Genomic DNA, 25,333 nt, shown 5'->3' on the forward strand with positions numbered 1-25,333 from the left:
AAGAGGGAGAGTTTCCCTGCTTTTGATTTTCAATGGCTGGCGTCCTCCTGGATTTTGTTTTATTATGTATTTTGTGCTCTCATTTTGGTTTTTTTCCTGTTGTGAACCATCTTCTGATCTTTGGATGAAGGGTGGTATAGATAGTTAATAAAATAACAACAACAATAATAATAAGGCATTGGAGAAATTTAATCGAGAATTCTTTGAAAGGGTTTAGAAAGAAAGGATGTAATATTTTATGTATTGTCCAAAAAAGTATAGCTTAGCACAGTTAAGATTCCTTTCACTGCTGTATCAAAGTGATAGTAAATTGTAGTAGTAAATTTAGTACAAGTCCTACTACTTTATTTCTTTAATGTCTACCCTGCTTTTCTACGAAATAATCAACCAGATTATGGAGACATTTTTAATAGGAAAATATCATGGAACAGAAAGCCAATTCTTTTTCCTTTGTCTCTCCTTATATAACAGCTAAGCACTTAACATGTTCCAGCCTTCCTTAGCCAACTAGTACATTTATTTTATGCCTAAGCCTCACCATAAACAATATACGTGGCGGCAAGGAACAGTTCTCAAACATCTGCTAAACAAGGGGAACACAGGATAAATCTTTAACACAAACATAGCAATACCTGCCTACCAGTGTTATCGATGGAGATGAAATCCAGGACCTCAAATTTATCTTCAAACAACATTTGCAGAACCAAATAATGCATAGCAAATGAACTAGTGATCTCAACTATCGAATCTTACCTTCAGTGTGCAGAAGGTTCATTTGCATCTACCACTGCAGCCTAGCAACGAACACACAGCATCAAGTCACAAATGTTTATGGTGCCAGTTCTTATTCATACTGTTCAAAATGTCTTCATTCTATTTCTAGGATGTTTTAAACACTGATTATATCAAGAGATAAATGCACCTGTTCTTTTTCAAGCGGAGTCCTGTCTTGCCCATCATAGGCAATCGGTGGTCTATGCGGCAATCCTTTATTTTATTTTAAAAATAGACATTTGTTCACACACAGAGGCAGAGCTAGCTGCTCTGGCACCCAGAGCGGTGCACCCAGGGGTGGCAAGTGTACCAGGGGGCGGTGTGGCAATCACACAAATGTACTGGCTCCCAGTACGTTTCCGAGCACAATTCAAAGTGTTGGTGCTGACCTTTAAAGCCCTAAACGGCCTCGGTCCAGTATACCTGAAGGAGCATCTCCACCTCCATCGTTCTGCCCAGACACTGAGGTCCAGCGCCAAGGGCCTTCTGGCGGTTCCCTCATTGCGAGAAGCAGGGAACCAGGCAGAGGGCCTTCTCAGTAGTGGCACCCACCCTGTGTAACGCCCACCCACCAGATGTCAAAGAGAAAAATAACTACCAAACTTTTAGAAGACATCTGAAGGCAGCCCTTTTTAGGGAAGCTTTTAATCTTTACTAGGTTATTGTATTTTAGTGTTTTGTTGGAAGCCACCCAGAGTGGCTGGGTAAACCCAGCCAGATGGGCGGGGTATAAATAAATTATTATTATTATTATTATTATTATTATTATTATTATTATTATTATTATATTATTATTATTATTATTATTATTATTAAACAGTCTATTAATCCCTGTGCCACCACTGTGCTCGCTTCCCCACTGCCACCAACCAGTTACTCTCTGGTGAAACACTGAGTCCAGTCTGTTGTTAAAAGTGAACCACAAAAAACAAGTTTATTTTTTTATTTTTTTTAAAAGATATTTATTGAGATTTTACAAAAACATGAGTTTACAAAATAGAAAAAAGTCACATAGAAAGAAAAAGATACAAAAAAGAAAACATAGAAAAATACATAAAAAAGAAAAAAGAAGAATAAAAATACAAAATACAAAAAACAAATAGATAAAAAAGAATTTTAAAAAAATCCGTTTTTAGTAACTTTAAACTCATTAGCTTGTTTCCTTGACCTCCTCACACCTCCCCTTTTTGTATTCCCATTTAAATAATCAAATCAGCAAATCCTTACCCTCTTTCATTTATCTTAACTCTATATCTTAACATATTATAACTCTATATTTTCATCCATTTATCAATTCATTTTTGCATATTCTTATTAACTTTGTTGCTAATGCCACTTATTTTCAATCCAACATCATTTTAACATTCATTAATTTTACAGTGTTTCTGAAGATAATCTTTAAATTTCTTCCAGTCTTCTTCCACCAACTCTTCTCCCAGGTCTCGGATTCTGCCAGTCATTTCCGCCAGTTCCATATAATCCATCACCTTCATCCGCCACTCTTCCAGGGTGGGTAACTCTTGTGTCTTCCAATACTTTGCAATAAGTATTCTTGCTGCTGTTGTTGCATACATGAAGAAAGATTAAGAGAAAAAACAAGTTTATTTTACAAACATTGACAAGTTTATGGTTTCTCCGATAATATTCCTGTCAGTATCTTAACTTTAGTTTCTTTACTGGCCTATACTTTCCTAATACCTTCTGACTGATTATCTCAACTGTTTGACTCTTCTTAACAACTTCTCTCACTCTCTCACACCAGACTAGCCCAACCCACAGATTTATCTTCCCTCTCTCGTCTAACTCCAGACTGTCTTCTCAACCCCTCTAACTCCTACCTCCTCCAAAAAACCCTCTGTGCTTAAACCTTATACACAGTTAACTCCGCCCCTTGGATTCCCATTGGTTAATCATTTTACAATTAGTTAACCCTTTCCTTAGGAAACCAGTATAATGTCACACACCTAGGAGGGCAAATGCCACAGTGCAGTGTCACCCCCCCTCAGGGATGACACCCGGGGCGGCCCGCACCCACCACAACCCCCTTCCTCCGCCAGTGTTCACGCAGCAAAGAAAATCTTGACTGATCGTGAAATCAGTTGATGAGAGGGTTGCCCGCTCTGGCAAGATGAAATTGTGGCATTGGGCAGGCCACCAGGTTGCAAATTCTGCTTGAATGGATTGAAGCAGCTAGACTGACAGTGGTAGCATGTTCTGCGAATTAACAGAGCGATCTGGAAAGTGTCTCTCCCTCTTGTTCATCTGCTTTTTCTATTCCTAACCTGCTGAAACCACCGCTGTTGCCATTAAAGAACTGAGGCAGTAAGACAAGCTATCCTATGATAGGCGACAAAGCCTGGGGCTTAGATCAGAATTGAGCACATGTGACTTTCCTATGCAATGCTTGCAGACCAGTGTCATGAAAACTCATGCACGCACGCACACACACACTTCTGAGCCTTTTCCATGCTTAGTACACATGTAGGCACAACACAAATAAATTAGAAAATAAAATGTAAAAAATTAGGGGGGGGGTTGGGGGGGTAGTAGGCTGCCACCCCTGGGCTGCCTGGCTATTTTAGAGCATTTCTATACCCAACCAAGAGTGCTCCCTCCCTTTAAGACCAACTTTAGAAAGGAGGTTTATATTTAGACAGCAAAGAGCTTTAGGTTTACTTTCCCAAAGCCCACAGGACAGAAAATTTAGCACAATCTTGTGAAAGAGCACAAGGGATAGTTTTAACAGCCATGTAGTCTCACACATGAGGAAGAGGAGAAATTCTACGCATAAAAAAAATCCCCCCCCCCCTGTAGCAGGGGGAAGGCAAGAGAATGCTTCTAAGTGAAGCCTCTCACAGCCTTGATCACCGGTTGGGCAGGGGTAGGGGTGGAAAAGTCCCCCATTCATAGCTCTTGCAGAGCGACAGCAGGTTGTGAGATATTTCTTCTCTGTGAGAATTTGAGGGCAGCAAGAGCCACGCAGCCTCCTGCTGCCTCACTAGAATAGAATAAACTAGAACAGTTTCTGTGCAAAAACCTATGCACTAAATAATGACTCACCTTGAGCAAAAAATGGTATTTATTTCATTTATAAAAATATTTTGAAGTCTTTACAAGTTGAGATTATTTGTTCAGCAATCCCCAGGGGTGTGTGGGTGTGTGGGTGTAAATTGTCTTTTGTACTTATAGGACATTTATCATCATCATCTTCAAAATTTGTTATTCGCTTTTTACCATGGAAACTCAAAACGATGACGTTATAGACAAACAGCCCCCCCAACAACAATTAAAACTGGCATTTTTAAAATCCTAAAATTCTGATTTTTTTAAAAAAAGAAACAAGCTTAAAACATCCCCCCCCACAAAAAGACCATTGATAAAGGCCAAAGGCCTGATGAAAATAGAACGACCTCTTATGACAATTATCTAACTTTCTATTAATCACTAAAAATGGAGCTTCCAAATCTGCAAATAATTCCATAAAGTTGTTGGCTGAGGCTTAATTTATTCAGTGACGCCTGGTGCCTGTTGGGGCAGAGGTCAGGGAGCTCAAGAGTTGGGTAAAACCAGAGCCAATGGCAGACAGAGCCAACTAATTCTACTTTTGTCCTTCAAGGGCAAAACAGGAGGAGGAGGAAACTGACAGTCACTGTCACCTCCTAGACTGGTTGTAAGTAAGGAGGCAGGCAGGCAAGGGCAGTGCCCCCCTTGCCCCAATGCCTTTGTTGAATTTACTTCCATCACTTTTTGCTCCTAGGTAAAGGGACCCCTGACCGTTAGGTCCAGTCGTGACCGACTCTGGGGTTGCAGCGCTCGTCTCGCTTTATTGGCTGAGGGAGCCGGCGTACAGCTTCCGGGTCATGGGGCCAGCATGACTAAGCCGCTTCTGGCGAACCAGAGCAGCGCACGGAAACGCCGTTTACCTTCCCGCTAGAGCGGTACCTATTTATCTACTTGCACTTTGATGTGCTTTCAAACTGCTAGGTGGGCAGGAGCAGGGACTGAGCAATGGGAGCTCCCCCGCATCGCGGGGATTCAAACCACCGACCTTCTGATCGGCAAGCCTTAGGCTCTGTGGTTTAGACCACAGTGCCACCTGCGCCCCTATCCTTTTTGCTCCTATCCTTCCTCTAAAGACTCCAGGGCAGTGAGAATGGCTTCCTTGCCCCCATTTAATCTTCACAAGAACCCTGCAAAGCAGATTAGGTTAAGAGGTTGCAAATTACCCAAAGTTGCTGAAATATACTCAGAGTCGCAAAGTGATTTCATGCTCTTTATTCAGCTCATAGTGGTGAGGAGGAATGAATGAATGTCCCCTCAAAGTATCTGCTTTATATACATTATTTACACAATGGGCTGCACATGATTGGCTAATTCCGGAATTCTACTGTAAGCCAATCAGGTTGTGGATTCACTTCTATCTGGAGCATGATTGGGTGGTTCCTGCCAACCAATCATACTGCTGCATTGTTCTAGGACCAATCAGACTGCTGCATTCTGAATCCTATTGTTCTAGGACCAATCAGACTGCTGCCTTTTGGATCCTATTGTTCTAGGACCATTCAGACTGCTGCAGTTTGGATCCTATTCAACTCAGTACATAACAGTTGCCAAGTGAGATTTGAGGCTGGGTGGGGAAGATGACTTCTCTGTAGCAATGCTTAGGGATAAAAGAGACATGGTGCTTTCCACATAATTAGTAATTGCATAAATTCAGCTGGCCACCCCCTGCACCTGGTAAATAACTGTGAAGAGCCTCAGTAAGGATCAGGAATGTGGCATCCTTTGCCCCTGCCATGACGCCAAGATGGAGCCATTCCTGGCAAAACTGCTATGTGTCCTGGTCCCTGGGAAAGAAGCTGGCCCTGTTGCAAAGTGGGCTTCCCTCCCATTGGAAAGTGAGGCATTAGGAGTCTCCGATTTGGATTGTGAGTGTGGTAGGGACAACTGGCTAAAGATCCCCCCCCCCAACCACACAGGCCTGATCTGCATTAAGGGCAAGCATGGCTATTATTTACTTTACAAAACAAAACAAAACATGCACCCAATGACTAATTGCATTAACAATGTCACATCTGTTTTGATCCTTATGCATGTGGCTGATTTGCCAAAGATCAGCCTAATATCCAGGCAGCTTACAGCTTCAAGTCTGCTTAGCTTCAGCCGCAGAGCTGTGTCCTGGCCATTCAAGCCGTTTTCTGAGCCCTTCTTCCCGATGTGACCCTGTGACCAATGGCTTATTAGTTAGTGCTAATATTTATCTACACGTCGACTCCCTGGCTCAACTCACATTGCCTTCTATGTCTCTGATTTTTAAGAAAGGAATAATTTTGACAAGCAGGTGCTAGAACTGACTGTTGCCCCACAACCGAAGTGCATAGAAATGATCTTGATTACAGTCATACCTCGGGTTACAGACGCTTCAGGTTGGGTTTTTTTGGGTTACGGACCGCCGAAACCTGGAAGTACCGGAACGTGTTATTTCCAGGTTTTAGCGGTCGCGCATGCACAGAAGTGCTAAATTGTGCTTTGCGCATGCGCAGAAGCGCCGAATCACAACCCACGTGTGTGCAGATGCGCCGCTGCGGGTTGCGAACGTGCATCCCGCACAGATCACGTTCGCAACCCGAGCGTCCACTCTATTTAATTCCCATACTGCGCAATATATTTCAAGTATCTCTAAGCAGTGTGCAGAAAACTGTAGCAACAACAGGCACATAAGCAAGATATTACAAAAATACAGTTACATCTAATACAAAGTCACTAATACACAAACACAAATCAATATCATTTTCCTTCTGACACACCCTCCCTCTCAGCCTCAGGTTCTCACCCAGACGTCCAAACAAACTCTCAACTCACTCACAAAAGTCTTGCTACAAGAAGAGTTCCTGGAAACGACACACATCACTCTAGACTTCCTTTCTGTGAGCAGGCCCAAAGTGACTGTTACTTCCTCAGGCTTCCCACAGCTGTGCAGCATTTGGCTATACTCTCCATCCCCAGTTCCAGGTGTAGCAGGTTCTCTCCTCCTCCTTGATTACCACATAAAAGAAATTTAGGAAAACTGTGAATAATCAACACCACTAGAAGAGCTTAGCACGGAACAACAACCCAGCACCCTTTCAATTGTGTTTCTGGAACAGAATTCTTCAAGCAAGGTTTTTATTGTTTCCTAATGATGGAAACATAAATGCAAGTCAGTACAAAACATGTTGGGTTACATGCATGTGACACAGAACAGGCACAATGTTGTAACAGCACTTAGAGTTCTTGTGGGTGGAGCGTTTCAAGTACAGAAGCATAACATCAGAGTGAAAATCTTTGACGGCCAAACAATACAAATCTCGCATATTGCATAAGTGTTCTTTGCTAATGCAGAAATAATCAACAGTGTGACACACACACATCACACAAACACATGTTTTTGCTTAATGGTTGGTTGGATGAACAACATAAATCCCAAGATGGTGTGGTTGGTCCCTGAGACACTGGTGTTTGGGCACTTGATAGAATCACATAAATATGAGCCTTCATTCCTCCTTTAAAAGTATATTTCAAGCCCTCAAGAACACAGAGGTTGGTATGAATTTTTTTTAACAAAATCCCAGTTCTTTCTCTATGAGAAAGGCTCCACTGCCTATATAATTTGTCAGGTTAATCTTTTCCAAATAAATAACTAATATCGTTGAATAAGGGCAATATGTTTGCAACTGATAGTTAATGCACAAAGGGGTAAAGCCATAGAGTAAGCTGTGCTGCCAGGCTTAGCTCACCTTGGGAGCCTTTGGTCCCCTTCAGTCTACCTGAGAAGCTCAAGGTAGGAGGATGTCAGAGCCGCTTGCTCCAAGCTCAGACCACATGGCTCTCACAAGCTACTTGAGTTCCTGTACCAATAATTTAGGAACTTTCACCACTCTGTAACGAAGCCAAGTTTTACTGCCTGTGCATCTTTCTGAAGCACATGAAGCTGACCTTTGGAGAGTTTGTAAGTAAGCCATTTTTAGCTTACGAGACGTGCGGTCTTTTTCTGTGCTAGGGGAAGTGGGAAACTTTCGAAGGAAATTTAAAGGGCATGTATTTAAAAACTCTAACTGCCTATATTTCCATGCTTTACTTTGCTGCATATTTTGTGATTCTGAATCTCTACTGGAATTCTTTCACCAAAGAGTACTTGCCCCAAACTTGGATCTTGGCATCAAGGAATTCTCCTTTTCTTCCTGTTTCTTCTTTATTGCACCAACATGTTGTTTTTTTCCTGTGAAGTAGTTAGGCAGAAAAAGTTGTTTCCTAGCAAGCACCATGCCTGAGCAGAGAACAGGGTTTCCCCCCAGCCAGGCCAAACCCAGCACTCTTTAACCATAATACTACCCTGTCACTCACTCAAATATTATGGTATATTAATATACTACTGCATGATGACATATCTTCCCTACATGAACATCACTCAAACACTAGGATGTTCCATTTATGTGGTTTTAGATTATTACTGTGAGCTTTCTCAACCTTGTGGATCCTCTCATTCTGAGTAATTATTTGTCTCAGTATCAGGCTATTCATTCAGCTGAAAGCAATGGGGAAAATCTGGTTTACAGATGATGATTAGCTCACATGGCTTCTGGATGATAGTTTATAACTTTGCTCCATGTCATGAAAATGCAAAGTTGGAATAGTATGAATAGTTTTAGTTCCTAGCCCTTCTGGTAGAGGAGTGAGCAACATTATTTCTCCTGTTTGAATATTTCAGCCCTGACGTCCCAGCAAGTGAAATTCTATGCCTTCCCTTTTATGGGCTTTCTGCAGATCCCTGGCTCCGACTCTGGAGTTTGAGAGAATTTCTCAAGCAGGTTAATGTTCAACAGCTCGAGGTTCTTTCACCAAATATTTCACAAATTGACACACAGGTTGAGCGCAGATGACAAATAACAGAATGAAGGATTATTGTGAAAAATGTCAGGTTTTCACTATTACTGAAAAGGTCAAGTTCCAACATCTTGCTCCTAATCTGAACATTTTGCAATAGGCATGAAAAAGGAATACAGTACAAATTTATTCTGCGTCGCTCAGAAAATCCCTGCAAATGCTCATGTAATGTGCTCAAGTGCCCTAGTGCCTCTGATAGTAGCTGCAGAACAAAACTACTCTCTTCAGTGTGTTGGAAGTGCAAGTGGGGAATCATTCAGTTTGTAAATGAAGAGTTAATTTTTTCAGTGTTAAAGTCTAGTAGCCAAGAGAGGGGGGTAAGTAGTGGTGTTGTTTAGCAACTAGGCAGAGAGGCATGATGTTTGCTGAGGTAGCACATGCTCTGGCTGGATGTGCAGTTCTGAGGGAGTTTTCCTCTGTATGTTTGGTTGAATGTCTTCCTGCTCTGTACATGGCCCAAAGAAAAACATGTTCCTTTCTCCTCAAATAATATACTTGGTTCAGTTATCTCAGCAAAGTGTTATCAGGATTTATTTTCTCTCCAGTCTTCATCTACGTTACTTAAGTGAATTTGCTAACATGGTATATCGCTAAGTATCAGTCCCTGGGAAACAACAGTAAGAGAAGACAATTGCTGCCTTGTGGGCTTTCTCAGAGGCGCCTAGCTGGCAACTGCAGGAAGCAGGTTGATGGACTAGATAAGCCTTTGGCCTGATCTTCATATGTTCTTTATATTTATGAACCCCCAAACTGTTTTAAACTTTGCTCCAACATTTCACATACAATATATTCTTCACTCAACTATTTGCATAGCTCTTCCCCAGGCAGGGCACTATAATGCTTGCAATTTGCCCATGTTTTATTGGTGGCTCAGCTCTTAGAAGCTCCTTTGTAATATTCAAGACTATTTTATTTAGTGGGAAAGGCGGATGATGATGATTTACAGTATCAGCTCATTGTAGATGAGGGCTGCAATTCCATGCACACTCTTTTGGGAACAAAATTAATGTACACGATGTGACTTACTTCTGAGTAAACATACATAGGTTTGGGCTGGACATTGGGAAATACGACTTTCTCAACTTTGGTCTCTCTCGGGTTCTTATTTTCCTAGTCTAAAGTTGACTTCACAACATTTCCATGTCAGTTTGCAGATATATTTCCCCCCCTAAATTACACAGATTTGCAAGCAACATAATGCTTTTTTAAAAACCAATATATGCATTTTTACTAACACTTTCCCCTAGTATGCACATTTGCATACATTTTGAGGTTGGAGAACTGCATTGTAAAATTTTGAGAAGAGTGAATCCCCTCTGAAATGTGAATGGAACTGAATTTCTTTACCATCTCTGGCCACCCATGTCCTGCAAAAACCAAGATATGTCTTAAACAATGGGTAAAAGGAGAAATGTGACTTTTGTCTTTGCGAGGGAGGGAGAGATAACAGATGATTATATAGCGAAAGGTTCTAAACATGTTGTTTCCCACTGATACCAAGGACAAAACAGAATCCATATCCGGTGCCAAAATGTGGGCATTTTAGAAGCTCCAGTGTCTCTAAGACAGACATAAACAATAAAAACGCACACCCTGGTAAGCCTCTGTGTGTGTGTGTGTGTGCGCGCGCGCATGCACGTGCATGCACATCTTTATATCTATATATCTATATCTGACGTGGTTGCTTAGCACAAAGAGGAATAAGCCTTTAGAGACCTACTTGACCAGTGACACAATTTATTGCAAGGGATATTTTTTAAGATGTGGCAAGCAGAATGTTGCCACATCTCAAGCCTTTTCTTCCCTCTTCAGGAAAAGGCAGCTGAATGTTATTTATTTATTTATTTAGCAAAAGCAGGCCCTTTTGAATAAAACAAGTCCGTGACAGTGATCGACAGAAATTCAAGGCTAATTCTTTTCCAGGGGTCCTGCTCTTTCACATCACTTTTGCTATTAAGAGGGATATTGTTCACGTTACATACAACGACCGATTGCATTCCTTGTTTAGCAAAGAAATACCCCAGCAACAACCCAGAGGAGCTCTGAAGGTTTCATCGAGAAATAACGTTAACTCAGTCTTTTCCTCTGTGGGACCTGCGTCGTTTTATGAAATAAGCAAGTCTTCTTGCCCTGAGCAGTTAAAAAAGATAAGCTAAAACCTGGAGGCATTTTTCTTGCCATGTGTTTTATTCCTATGCTAATAAACCATGTCACTTCGTGTTGTTTATTGAAAGCCTTTCTTCTATCTCCCATATTTAAAACTTCTAAATCTTCCAGTCACATGCACTTCAGGGTTTCTTCTTATATGGACAACTTTCTCTCCCTTTCCCTTCCTCTCCTTTTTAAAGAAATAAATAAATAATTACTCACTGCAGTAATGCTCTAGCTATGCAAGATTTTCTGAAAAGTCACTACTAAAAACAACTATTTGCTCTCCTTCGGGAGAACAGGCCAATATTTATTTTATTTCAACATTTATTTATTAATCCTTTGATTGCGCCCATGGCATAAAAAACAACAGCTCAGTAATCTCAAGAGACTATCTATTAATACCACTGGCTCAAGGAAACCCACAGGCAGATCAATCCAACCCACATCCTTACAATGGGGGCGGATTCCTGTTGAATTAGACAAAGGGGTCCCTCTGCCCAGTTCTGCAAGCTGAGCCAACCTCCCCCTTTTACCTGCCAAATGTTAGGATGGGCAGGAGTGTAGGCAGTGGTTTGCCTGCCAATGGTAGCCAGCAGAAGGCTCCAAACTGGGGCATTCTGAGGGTATGGAGGATCCAAGCTAGTCCAGCATGGGATCTTCTGGATCCTGTGCTAGCTGCACTCTCATAGCACAATAGCATCAGGCCCGATGCTGGAGCTAGTCCAGTCATTCCCCTCCCACAATGAGCAGCAGGGCTGAGAAGGCAGAATCGGCTCTGCAACCACAATAGATGGCATCGGTGGACACCCTGGCACCCCTGGGCACCGCACTGCTGACCCCTGCACTAACCAAATATTTTTTTCATGGTTACTTCTATATTTCAAAGTGACGTTCTGCTGTTCAGGTGTCTTAAGTAAGGTGTCATATTGCGTCTAATTCGTGGGTTCTGTGTAGACTGGATCTTAAGTCACTAGTTATGACTAATTAGAGAAGTCTCCTGTTTTGAAGTACAACACATCTCTTGAGAGTACAAGGATCCAACCCATTTGTCTGGTACTTCACTGCATACACCTAAATAGATTTGTATTCTCGATATTATTTCTATCTATCAAATGTTCATGGGTTGCTGAGGAAATGATTTGTGTAATACTGAATCGTGACTTTTCAAGGTTGCTTAGCATATAACACAGTGAAACAATAAAGAACTACACATGGGTGGCTTAAAAAGCAGTTGTTGTTGTTGTTGTTGTTGTTGTTGTTGTTGTTGTTGTTGTTGTTGTTGTTGTTGTTGTTGTTATTATTATTATTATTATACCCCACCCATCTGGCTGTCAGGTGTGCATGCAGGAGCCAGGCCCTGTGACCAATAGGACTCTGCAGGACTGAGGCCATCCTAAGTTTGTTCTGAAGAGGCAAGGTGCAACCACACAGGTGAGGCCGATTGGTAACTCACAGCACCTGGTGGCAAGAGCCGGGAAGGGATATAAGGTCAGCATTTTTCCCTTCAGCTCTTCGCCACAGCAACACATTCCATGCCTTGCTGCGTTTGATTCCTTGCTCCTTGATCCTCGGACCCTTGACTTCGTGACCCCTTGCTTCCTGACCCTCGGCTTCTTGACTCCTGGCTCTCTGACCCTCGCACTCTTGGCTTTCTGACTCCTGGCTTCTGGACTCCCATTCCTGCTCTCACCCTGCCATCTTGCCCCCGGTCCCGAAATCCCCAGCTGGGACTTTGATCGCCCGTGAACCGGACCGTGACACTGGCTGCCTTTCCCAGTTTCCCAGTAACAATAGTTCAATTCACAAGCACAATTTATGTTGTTTCTCAAAAAATTAGAATTGTAGAATGGATTACAGCTCCCCTAACCCCTGGCCATGATGGCTGGAACTGATGGGATTTCATAGAATCATAGAATTGTAGTGTTGGAAGGGACCCTGAGGGTTTTTTGTCTAAAGCCCTGCAATGCAGAAACCCTGCCAACAGCCATCCCTGGGTAGGCTTGAACCACCAATCTTCTAATTAACATGCTGCACTGACCCAGTGTGGCACAGAGAGCAAAACAAAACAAATTTCAGCTTAGGGTATGCTTGGTCAACCAGGACTTAAAATGTAAGAACATAAGGAGAGCCCTGTTGAATGAGACCAAAGGCCAATCTAGTCTACCATTTTGTCCTCACAATGACCGCTCCCCGCTTAAAACGGGGGGCGCCCTTTGCGTGGACGCGTGCAGCCCCTAGATCTGGAGCGGCTCCAACAGCATAGGCTTGGCTTTGCCTTCCCTCAGGTGGGATGCCTGGAGGTCTCCGCCTACCTCAGTCAGTCGTCCAATCCCACCTGGGGGAAGCGTTGCCAAGGAGACCAGGCCAGGTAGGGGAGGGATTACCTGCCCACACAATAGAGGGAGGATCTTACCTGGGAATCCTCACTTGGCTCCAGAGCTTCTCCCACCCTACCCACCCTCAGTTAATGTCTTATTTTGCAGGTTAACTTTTCTTCACAGGTTTTGCAGGTTAACTTTTCTTCACAGGTATGCGGGCGCTGCTACGTTAAGGTCGCTGTTAAAGGGCCGGAAAGGAATTTCCCTGCATTGGCAGGTTTCGCCTTTCCCGTAGCAAAACGTCACAACTTTGGCGGTATCAGGCCTTGGGCGGAATCCTTTTGTCCATCTTCCTCTTTGCGGTGGCGATACCAGGGTTCCCCGTTAAAGGGGTTTTCTGAAGGGAGGCTTTGACCGTACGCCGAAAGGTCGTCATTGCTCTCCCCTGCAGCGGCGGCGTTACGGGGGCGGATATCTCTGCTTGAACATATGTTCTCCAGAGCCGGCCCATCCCCCCCCCCCACACTGGATAACCCTGATGCTCCCTAGGTCCCCGGCTGGGGACTGGGGAGGGAGAACGCCCAATGCCTGAGCCAAGGTCTACCCACATTTGAAATTTAATAAAGTTGTGGCCAATTTAATCCCATAGCATGTTGTCTTGAGTCGTTATTCCACATGACGGGGGGACCGCGCGGGATCTGGGGACTCCGCCTGTCCACGCAATGGCTCTAGGAAGCCCAGAATGCTCATGATTCCCAGAGACTAGGATTGGAGGTAATGTGACTGAGCGGTGTTGCTTGGGTTCCCATTGGCGCGTGTGCTTCCACTGACTTGTGTGCCAAAAAGTGACAGGGGCAGAATGGGGGAATCCCCATTTGCACATGTCCTGCAATGGAGCTCCAGTATAAGTGAAATGATGTGGTTGTTCAAGGCAGCTGTGAACCCGAAAATGTTGAAAACCACTGTTGTATGCTAAACTTAAAAGCCCCAGAAGCTATAACCTTTGAGGGTGTTGCTTCAGGCCTTTGATCACTCTGGTCACCCTTTTCTACAATGTAACCAGCTCAGCTCCTTTTTTAAAAAAATAAATAAATTACCAGCTACGTGCAGACAAGTGAGTTTATACCACAACATACTAACCTAGTTGTTGGCCAGGGCCAATGATCACCTTCTTCATAAAGCAACTGACCTTTCTCATGATTGTTGGAATGTGAATAATCACAACTTATAGCTTGGATCTTTCAGGAACTTGTGAATACACGACTTATGGCTACCCATGAGAGTGAACGCAGCATTCCCTTCCCCTCTTCCTCACTCATAATTGCCATCCAAACACATTCCCCGCAGCACTCAGCTTCTTGTCACAGAGAATAAACAAGGAAATTACTTCAATTTCCTCTTCATTGCAACTTTTGGGCTTCCTTCTGCTTCTGTGAGAAGCTAGATGCTGAGAAGATACTGAGAAGGTGCTGAGAAGGTACTGAGAAGGTACTGGAAGGAAGCCATCCACAAGTGGCTGCTGCAGCTGTCAGAGCTGAGAGCTGCCACAGTCCTCTGGAGCTCTGGTCATACAAAGCCTCATTCATCGACTTCTGTAGAAATGGAATCTTAAGACACTCGTGATGAATTATGAAAGATAGATAGATAGATAGATAGATAGATAGATAGATAGATAGATTCTTTATTGTCATTACACACGTGCAACATTGCACAAGTGCAACGAAATTGGATGCCATCCCTTAAAAACAACAAAAGCAAAACAACAACAACAACCCACAAACCACATTCCAGCCACACCCACACCCCCACCCATCAATCTCCCAAGTCACACTATCGAGTTACAGCATTCAAAAGGGCCACAGCTCTCGGGTAGAAACTGTTTTTCAGTCTATTTGTCCTTGACTTGATGTTCAGTCATTTACACTGAACTATTCTCCGCAACATACCTGTTGAAAGTACAAGCCCCTTCAGTTTTGCATATGGCAGCATCAAATTGTATAAACAAGTGGGAGCAGCGACATTGATTTGAGTCCTATTATTTTCAGTGACTGAACTGCTGTAAGATTCATAAACCTGAGAACATTTCCAACCAGCAAACAAGTTCTTATTTAAGTCCCATTTAAGTCTTATTTAAGTAACAAAGGGCATAACCTGAACACGCACCACAACTATTCCAAAGAAACTGAATTGCTGTCCTGTTAATTCTCTTTAAAGACAAGCACCTTATTCTATAGAACTTCTTAGGAAATTATAACGTAATCCAAACACATCAAGTACTTACACTTGCAACTGTGAGATCAAGTGAGTTATTCTGTTTACTAAAAACACTTCTGTAGCACCTGTCACTGAAGTCTCAAGGCAGTATATACACATTAAAAAGTGATTCCTGCAAGTTAAATCACATGACCCTTGGGGTCTCTTCCATCTCTACAACTCTGGAGTGCAACAGTATAAACATTAGATGCAGCAGAAAACCAGGCAGAAAAGAACCAAACAGGAATTAAATATCAACAAAAGTCCCGTTAAATGAAGAAGTTTCTAGGAGGCACCAAAAATTGTACCATCAAAGTTGCGGCCTGTCAAAAGTAAGGTGATTCTACATAGAAGGTGCTATTACAGAAAAGACTCACCCCCTAGCGGCCATCAGTTGGTTGTGACATCATCTGGGATGCCCAATCAGCTGGCCACTCTTCTTCACACATGCATGGTAGCTGTGGAGAAGTACCTACCTTTTCACATCAAGCCTATGTCCTGGGCAACATACCCAGAATGAGTGATTGCATAGGTAGGGAACAGAGAGGCCAGATGCAAAAAGGAAGGCTGTGCTCTTGCACCTTTAATCATTGTGCAGAAGAAGGCAATTCAGCAGGTGTACTGTGCAAGACAAACAAGACCTGCTGGAATATGCCCTGTTTTCATCTAACCATCTTAAATGGCTGAAGGGCTGCAATATCTGAAGAACTGTCTCTCCCCATATAAACCATCCCGGACTCTGCATTAATCACCTGAAGCCCTTCTTCATGTGCCACCTCCCTGTGAGGTCCAGAGGGTGGCAACACAAGAACAGGGCCTTTTCTGTAGCGGCTCCCCATTTGTGGAATACTCTCCCCATGGAGGTTCACCTGCCGCCTTCATTGTATATTTTTAGGCACCAGGCAAAAACTTTCCTCTTCAACCAGGCCTTGAGCTGATTATTATTCTACAGCCTTTTAAATGTGTCTGTGGGAACGGAGGTGGGGGTATTGTTTTGCTGTTTTGTTTTACTTATTTACTTGTTTTTAATCCTGCATTTTATTATTTGAACCACCCTGAGATCTTGTGATGAAGGGGGAAGGGGAATAAATCTATTAAATATCTGAAGGAGCGTTTCCACCCCCATCATTCTACCCTGACACTGAGGTCCAGCGCCGAGGGCCTTCTGGTGGTTCCCTCACTGAGAGAAGCCAAGTTACAGGGCACCAGGCAGAGGGCCTTCTTGGTAGTGGCTCCCGCCCTGTGGAACGCCCTCCCACCAGATGTCAAAGAGAACAACAACTACCAGACTTTTAGAAGACATCTGAAGGCAGCCCTGTTTAGGGAAGCTTTTAATGTTTGATGCATTACTGTATTTTAATATTTTGTTGGAAGCCGCCCAGAGTGGCTGGGGAAGCCCAGACAGATGGGCGGGTTATAAATAACAACAATAATAGTAATAATAGTAATATAATAATAATAATAATAATAATTTAAAAAAAATAATAAATAAATGGTCAGTCTTGGAAACCCCAACCCCTTATCTCTGTTTTACTTTCACAGTTTCTCTCCCCTTGAAATATTATGTGGCCTGTATTCGTTCAAGGTGGCAGTGGCAGTGGCGGGGAGGGCCGGCCGTCCCCACTTGTTCAAGGCATTTGCAACGCTCATTTTTCACTCTCGGATATTTGATTACTGTAAAACCCAAGACCCGTTTTCACCGCACAAACATGCTCTTTCATGGAGCAGTAGGAATCGTGAAAGGAGACGCACGGCCGTTTAGCAAAACTAGATTACGTGATAAATAATGGGGGGGGGGGGAGAGGGAGGGATAATAATAAGGAGCTCTGAGGTTCTCAAAAGCTCTTTGCAAATGCAGAGCATGTTTTGTTGTGCCATGCTAATTTCCTTAGGGAGTGATTTCCCGGTGGCTGCTTAGGCACAGGCCTACTTTGTGAATTGTCACATAGGGAAAAGGAGAAGTAGCTGCCGAGTCACAGTTGCCATAGAGATGGCAACACTTTCCAGCATAGCAATGGCAACAGGCTTCACCAGAGCATCTTCCGCCTTCACGCTGGCTGATATGCCTGCGCCCACAAAGCCACCCATTGTGGCAAAAGGGAGCCAAGTGAGTTGAGATGAACAACAGAGATGTGATCCGCAACCCCATGTATATGCTGGCAGAAGCAAGCAGTGCTCAAGGCAGGGATGTGGATGCCCTCCCATTTCCCTTTTAGTAAAGGTAAAGGTACCCCTGCCCGTACGGACCAGTCGTGTCCGACTCTGGGGTTGCGCGCAAATCTCGCTTAAGAGCCCGGGGGCCAGCGCTGTCCAGAGACACTTCCGGGTCACGTGGCCAGCGTGACGAAGCTGCTCTGGTGAGCCTGTGCAGCACATGGAAACGCCGTTTACCTTCCCGCTATAAAGCAGTACCTATTTACCCACAGCACCACCTGCGTCCCTTTTAGGCAGCCCTATAACAATCCCGGGACGCGGGTGGCGCTGTGGGTTAAACCACAGAGCCTAGGACTTGCCGATCAGAAGGTTGGTGGTTCGAATCCCCGTGATAGGGTGAGCTCCCGTTGCTCGGTCCCTGCTCCTGCCAACCTAGCAGTTCGAAAGCACAAAAGTGCAAGTAGATAAATAGGTACTGCTCTTGCGGGAAGGTAAACGGCATTTCCGTGCGTTGCTCTGGTTTGCCAGAAGCGGCTTAGTTATGCTGGCCACGTGACCTGGAAGCCAGTAAAGTGAGATGAGTGCTGCAACCCCAGAGTCGGCCATGACTGGACCTAATGGTCAGGGGTCCCTTTACCTTTACCTATAACAATCCCACTTCTTTTCCAGCAGTCTGGAGTCGGGTTGAACAACCTCACTCCCTTTTTCTTCCCACTTCCTTCAAAAATAATTCCACTTCCTTCTTTCTTCAGCTTTGGGTCCTGGAAGAAAGCTCCACTGAGCTTCTGGTGATGGACTGAGCAAGCCACCCTCCCTTATGCCAGGTTGGAAGGGAAGGCTGGGTTGGGCAAAGGTATTCTTCTGCTAGGGGTTGGATGGACCTGCAATTTTCAGTGTCTGTGTTTCTCATTTTAACACTCTTAAATTCACTTCTCCACTTACCTGCATCTGTGATTTTTTTTTAAAGGTCTTATTGAAAACTCACCAGCCTTTTTAGTGAAAATGTCCCCTAACGTACACATTGTACACAATTTCCCCTGAAACATTGATGTTGCTTTTTGCTCACAGAGCTACAATTCCAAGAGTCCCTTGGGAAGAGGGATTCATTGTTTAGTCACTCGGGGAATTCTGGCTCTGTGAGGGGAATAGGAGTCTCCTTACAGTTCTTAGCACCCTTAATAAACTACAGTTCCCAGGATTCTTTGGGGGGAAGCCGTGCCTATTTAAAGCGGTATGATACTGCTTTAAAGATAGAGACTTAGTCTACATCAGGGATGGGAATCTTGTAGCTTTCTAGATGTTGTTGGACTTTAACTTGCATCATCTGCCAGTTGCACTGGAGTTGGCAGTGAACATTGGGAGGGACACCTGTTCCTACACACACACACACACACACACACACACACACACACACACATTGTAAGGAGTCGAGACAGATAGAGTTTTCCTTTTCCATCCTCTATTGAACTAAATCTGTTGAATTTGTTGTTGTTGTTGTTTTGCTCTTTGCCCCCATATTGGTACTCTTTAAAAAAGAAAAAAGAGTAGATAATAGATTGTAAATGGGGAAATGAATGAGAACCAAATCATTCACACTTGCATTATTAGCGTTTTACAAAGAATATTTCTCAAGGCCACAGAACATTAACCATACAGAAAACCATTAGTGATGAGTTCCACTCTCCATTCATTTAGTCCTCCAAGCATAACTCTGTATTTTTTTTATTTAAAAAAATATTTCAGTTAAAGCTATGCATGTCGTTTGTGCCATCTTCCCTGATTTCCTAAACAGAACCACACACACACACACACACACACACACACACACACACCCCGCCCTTGCTGCCCGGTCTGGTTTTAATCATAGCCAGACAGGACAAAGTTTGCTGCCGAAGTTGGAAGTGCTTTGCCCACTGTACAAATGCCAAAGCTCATCTATTGTTTTTCTCAGCTTAAGAGTGGATAAGTTTCTTTCCTTATGCATGCACTCAGATCTCTTGCAGGGTGAGTCATAGCCCAGGCCTCCTACTTGAAGTAATAATTTTTATACATCATTTGCCATTTAAATAGCTCAGGAAAAGAGAGCAGTTTTATGGTTCTAGACGCCACTCTATGGCGTTATGCCTTCAAAACGACAGCTATTTAGAGCTAATTGTTTTTTAATGCACATTAGCACACTCGGATTTTTAAAAAAATATTATTAAAATAATAATAATTCACATCTTAGAAAAGCATCCACGAGAAAAAACAAGACTCCGTGCCTAATCAGTCATCAGCACAATGGCCACAATCTAGAGGAGTGCAGGAACAATTTGTGAACATGTGCTCCCCCCCAAACCCCACCCCAAACCACAACCACATCACAAGCCACTTTTGAAACTCAGTGAAAGGGGAAGAGGAAGCTGAAAGCAGCTTGCAGCAGTGCATTGGGAGGAGGGGAGAATTGCATTTCAAAAAGGGAAAGAAAAAAAAGCAAGCCTTTACCTATAGTTATACTGCCTTTCTGCCATCTTGGACCTCAAAGTTTAAAGGAGGTCCTTAGCCATTCTCCTGGGCAGGCAGGTTGTCGAAACCTTAGCAAAGACCTTTCCCATCTGTGGCACCACCATGGTTTGAATGTCCCTACTCAAAGAGGCTTGCTTGGTACCCAGTTTATATTCCTTAAGGCACCAGCCTAATGCATTTCTATTCTCTCTTTAAAACATTTGGGTGAAGTTTAAGGTCTTGCTATTGGCATTTAAGGCCCTGAACAACTTGGTCACCGGGTTACCTGCAGGGATATTTTACCCTGTATACACTTCCCAGGTCCATCTTAGGCCTACTAAGACCAGGGCCTTTAATGGTCTTTGGAATATGCTGAGCTTGCTTAAAACTCCTGTGCTCACCTAGACTTACCCTGAGGGATATCCCAACTATGCTGATTCCTTAAGCTGATCTGATTTCAGACCCTCCAAATGTCCCTATTTTCCAGACAGCCCCAGGTTTACAGAAGCCGTATCAGTTTCTGATTTGATCCTGGAATGTCCCACTTCTCCTATTTTTATTGGAGAAATGTTGGAGGATATGGATTTATGCAACCCCTGAGTCATCTGAAGGCAGCCCTATATAGGAACCCCCCCCCCCCATGTTTAATGAAAAGCTGACCAGAGTAGCTGGGGCAACCCAGTCAGATGAGCAGTATATAAATAGTAAAATAATTATTATGTAATAGGACGTCCCTATTTTCATCGGAGAAACGTTGGAGAGTGTGTTGCATTTTGTACTTGTTTCATGTGTTGATTTTATGATATTTTTCTTAGCGGCTTGGATTTTTTTTCTGCATAAAAACAGAATGTTAAAAAGTATCAGAACAGTGTTATATTTTAAAACAGTAGGTGGTTTTCTTTTTTTGTGCTTGTAATTTGTGTGTTGTGCTTAATGATGCTGTTTGTTTATTGCTTTAAATTGGTTTAATGCCTATTTTATTATTATGGTTGACCCTGTGCCATGGGCCTCGGACCGGGTTTTTTTGGCACAACTAGTCAAATATGGACTATTGTGATTGAGCGCTGCAGGTGATGTCAGACCCCAGAACCAGGTATCATCTCAATGGACAGGAGCCATCTTAATCTGTTCCATTGGAGGCTTTGTGCATTGTGTGAAATTTATAATGGCAGCTTGGGGTTGCCTGCCACACCTGATGCTGGGTAAGTCCATAGTTAGGAGGGCACTGGTGTAGGATCTGGGCCCTTGCTGCAGGCCCAGGACCCAAACCTGAAGAGGCCTCTGGATAAGTAAGGCTAGGTAAAAATATTTAAAACCTGGATTTCATCCCTTTGTGGATCAGCGAAGTAGAACTTCTTTCCTAGTGCATTCCAAGCCCCAGGCTCATATCCAAACCCAGGTCAAGGCCAAGACTCCAGAAAGTGACTGCAAAAACCAGGACACCCCGAACGTTGTTGAACTTTTTAAAAAAATTGTTATGCTTTTTTTTTTTTAGACAAATCCCCTTTGCCCTGACAGCACAGGTGGTTGTTGATTTGTTCTGAAGCTAATTGTAGCATAGATCATTTACATACTGTGTTTTGGAGTGGAACCTTTTGGAGCAAAATGCCAGCATGATTTTTTAAATTTTATGTCAGTCCTCGGAAACATTTGTCTTCGGCTTCAGTTGTGGCAAAACATCCGCTCTGTGTGATTCAGGGACGCTGTAGCTTGTTAAAAAAATTCATTTAAACACTCAGAATGTACACCTGTCCTCTAGCTAAACAATTACTTCAGAGGTGCTAAGAGTTGTTCTGAGGAAACATACAGACAGGTAATTATCCCAGCACCTGACTGAGGAAATTCTTTTCATACTTCTGTTTCTATGCTTGCACTCATTCCTGGGGGCACTCTGCCAAACTCACCTTTATACGCTAGGGTGGAGATTGTGCAGAGGACAGAAAAACACTCTCCAGTGCCCTGCAACATAAACAAAGCTAAACAGAGCCAGAACTTTCTCCTCAGCCTCCCTCTGAAAGACACAATTAGATTCCTGTCCAGGTTTCTACAAAAGCATATGTATGGTACATACCTACAAAGGAAACTGAGTGAGTCACCCCTGTAAACACCACTAGGCCAATAAAAAGGAAGTAGAATAGCATTTGTGGCACTGATACGCACCGCTGCATAATTTATACCGACGTTGTGCTGTTAGTTTTGAGGAGGGGAAACAAAACACACTCCAAATGTCCATGAATGTTAAGTATTATGCATTCTTAACATATTTGCACGGTGGCCTGTCTCTGAGAAGATGCATTCATTTACTGAAGAATGAGGAGGCTGCACATTTATTTTTGGCAACACTACTATTAATCATCTGAGCTACTCGGGAGTTATTTGTTCTCAATAGGCATGTGTAAAATCTGCTGGCAAAGTTCTCTTTGCTGCCCCCTGATCCACAGCAGTGAGTTTCCACGAAAGAACCAGCTCGTATTCTGTTAGTTCTGCTTGCATGCTAATTCTTTCTGCATTATTAATTCTTTACCTCCAGACAAGGCTCCAGATGTTTTTGGGAATGCACGAACACTTGCGGCCGAACACTAAATCGTTGGCTTTGTAATCTGCAGGCTGTATAGGAGCAATTAGGAGCAATAACTGAAATTCAAATCCTGGATATAATCAGATGTATCAGATCCTCACACATTTTGAGCTGGTATACTCTTCAAAATGAGGTGTCAATTTTTTGCATTAAAACACCAGCAAAATTACAATCACCATCATCAAAATGCTTGTAGTTTGACTTGTGCAGTCTAAAAATATTAAATTTAGAAGAGTGATATAAACATTCATTTTTTTGTTGAAATAATATAATGCACACTGAGACATACTATTTTAATCATGAGATCATGGCTGCTTGCCAAGGAATTGTTAGCAGCATGCTCAGAGTCAACGGCAGAGGGTTCTGCGTGGTCCATAAGCCTGCAGAAAACTTTATATGCATGCGGCGCACAAGATGGAAGTGGCTGCCTCTCCACAAACAAACAAGAGATTCTGTGATAAATCGCAGCAACCAAAACAGAAAGCAATGGCTGTGTACAACATCCATGTACTAGTGTTATCATAGGCTTGCATGCTACCCTTTCTTTTTCATCACCTGCCCTTCACCCCTAAGATGCCAAGATGGGTTACAGAACGTAACCACACCACTTAAAAACAGTTTGAAACAACTTTCAATCATAAACAAGGTGGGTCCCAAAAATATACACCTCAAAAAAGTGTCAACAGTCAGGCTTAGAGAATGCCTTCTCCTTAGCCTCTGAGGGCAGCAAAACTACCAAGAGGACTCCCTCTCAGCACCCAACATGGTTTTTAGGAAAGGAAGTGGCCTTCCAGATATTTTTGGTCTGAGTCATAAAGGGCTTTTCAAGCATGGCCACAAGGCATTCAGTGGTTTTTGTTTTAGTGCAACTTGCTGAACCCAGACAAACTGTGGTTATTAAGCAGGCTTGTTGCTACAAACCACAGTTAAACAGTGATTAACTTTATCACAGTTTAGGGTTCAGATGTCACCGCAAAACTGTGGTTGATTTAAAATGGAAGCAGAAACATTTGGCTCACCCTCATAACTGTAAACCATGATTTAACATTACGTGCAAACAAGGTCACACTGTACGTAATGTAGCAGGACAATGGGCAGAAGAAACAAAATTCAAACCCATATTTTTCTCATGCACAGTGATCCTTGGCAGGCCTACTTGAAGGAAAATTGTGCTCGTGTAGTTAAGAGTGTTTCGGATTGCAGTTGTAGCTGGCTTTATCGTCTTCTGCAGCTGGCACCCTGGTAACCCCAAGGCAGGAGAATTGAGATATAGTGCATTATAGTTTACAACTCTTCGCTGGAAATAGGGCATTGTGGTTTGAAGCACATATTTAGACATTACTTAAGCTTACTATTATGGGTTTGGAGTAAGTCCGGTGATGTTATGACTGGAACTACACCCATACTCCCAAAGATCTTGGACAACTCTCCTCAAATAGTTCCCACAGTTGAGAGTACATACATCTTATATTTAATTTTTTGCTTTTGGTCATTTCCATATATCAACATTAAAATGCGTTTACATTGCCTAAACTGTCCCCAGTTATTTTACTCATTTCAAAAAATGTTTTGAATGTAGGTGCTGACTCATTTGGATCTATATTTGGAAGCTTCTATAAATATTCTTTACCCATATTTTAATAAATGAGGGTGAAATACAGAATGCCATTGCGCATTCAAAGAGCATTCTTTGAAACTTCCATTAAAGGCCAAATAACATGGCCAGTCTTTTCATGAAAGGCCACCATTAATTATTTCAGCACAGGACCATTTCATTTCTGATTTCCTTCTCTTACTAGCTGATGAACTTAGTTATCATGAGTAGGAATGGGGCAGCAATTCTATTTCAGTTCATATTTAAAGGTGAACTTACCTGATTTGCATTTTCTGAAACAATATGTGAACCAAAACAGAACCATCATTTAAAATTCACGCCTACTCGAAATTTGCAGTGCTGTTCTCCAACTGAGCAATGCACACCAAAACGCATATACTAAAGTGTCCATGTATACACATACAGCATGTTCATGAAAACAGCATACAAAATGCATTACATTAGGGGAAATTGCTTTGCGAAAATGTGTATACTAGACAAAAAAATGCATATAAAAATGAGTACAGTGGGACAAATGCTGATTTTTTTTTTTAAAAACAGAACTCTAAATTAACTGATGTAGAAATGTTGATTGCTGCACTTAAGATTAGAAACATGAGATACTGAAATATTTCCCTACCCCTAATCATGGCCAAAATGTATATGTTATCAGGACTCATTGCATCACCATTCAAAGTTGGCTGGCTAAAAGCCTGGTGCTGACATCACACTGAAACATCACCCATCCAGCAGAGGGGCCTGATGAGCAGGGGGAGGGCTCTTTACAACCAGAAGGGAACACAGTGGGGAGTCATCCCTGTCATATGGTATGTGCAAATCTTGATGATGGAATGAGTCATTAGTTCAGATTGGAAAGAGGGGCACATCCACTACTCTAGCAGTGAAAGGAGCAGCATCGGTAGAAAACCCAGCTCGGAACTGCCAACATTGACCATGGCAAGATAGTAAAAGCTCCCCCTTCTGATGATTTAGGAGCAACTGGTACCTAAAAGGTACACACCTGGAGCTCCCTTCTAGAGTTTTGGTGGGAAAATGTAAAGATTTGAACCTACCATACCAACCTCTTTTTCACTTTGAAAGGAC

Source organism: Podarcis filfolensis (assembly GCF_964270895.1).
Source record: "Podarcis filfolensis genome assembly, chromosome: 5".
NCBI classification, from domain to species: Eukaryota; Metazoa; Chordata; class Lepidosauria; order Squamata; family Lacertidae; genus Podarcis; species Podarcis filfolensis.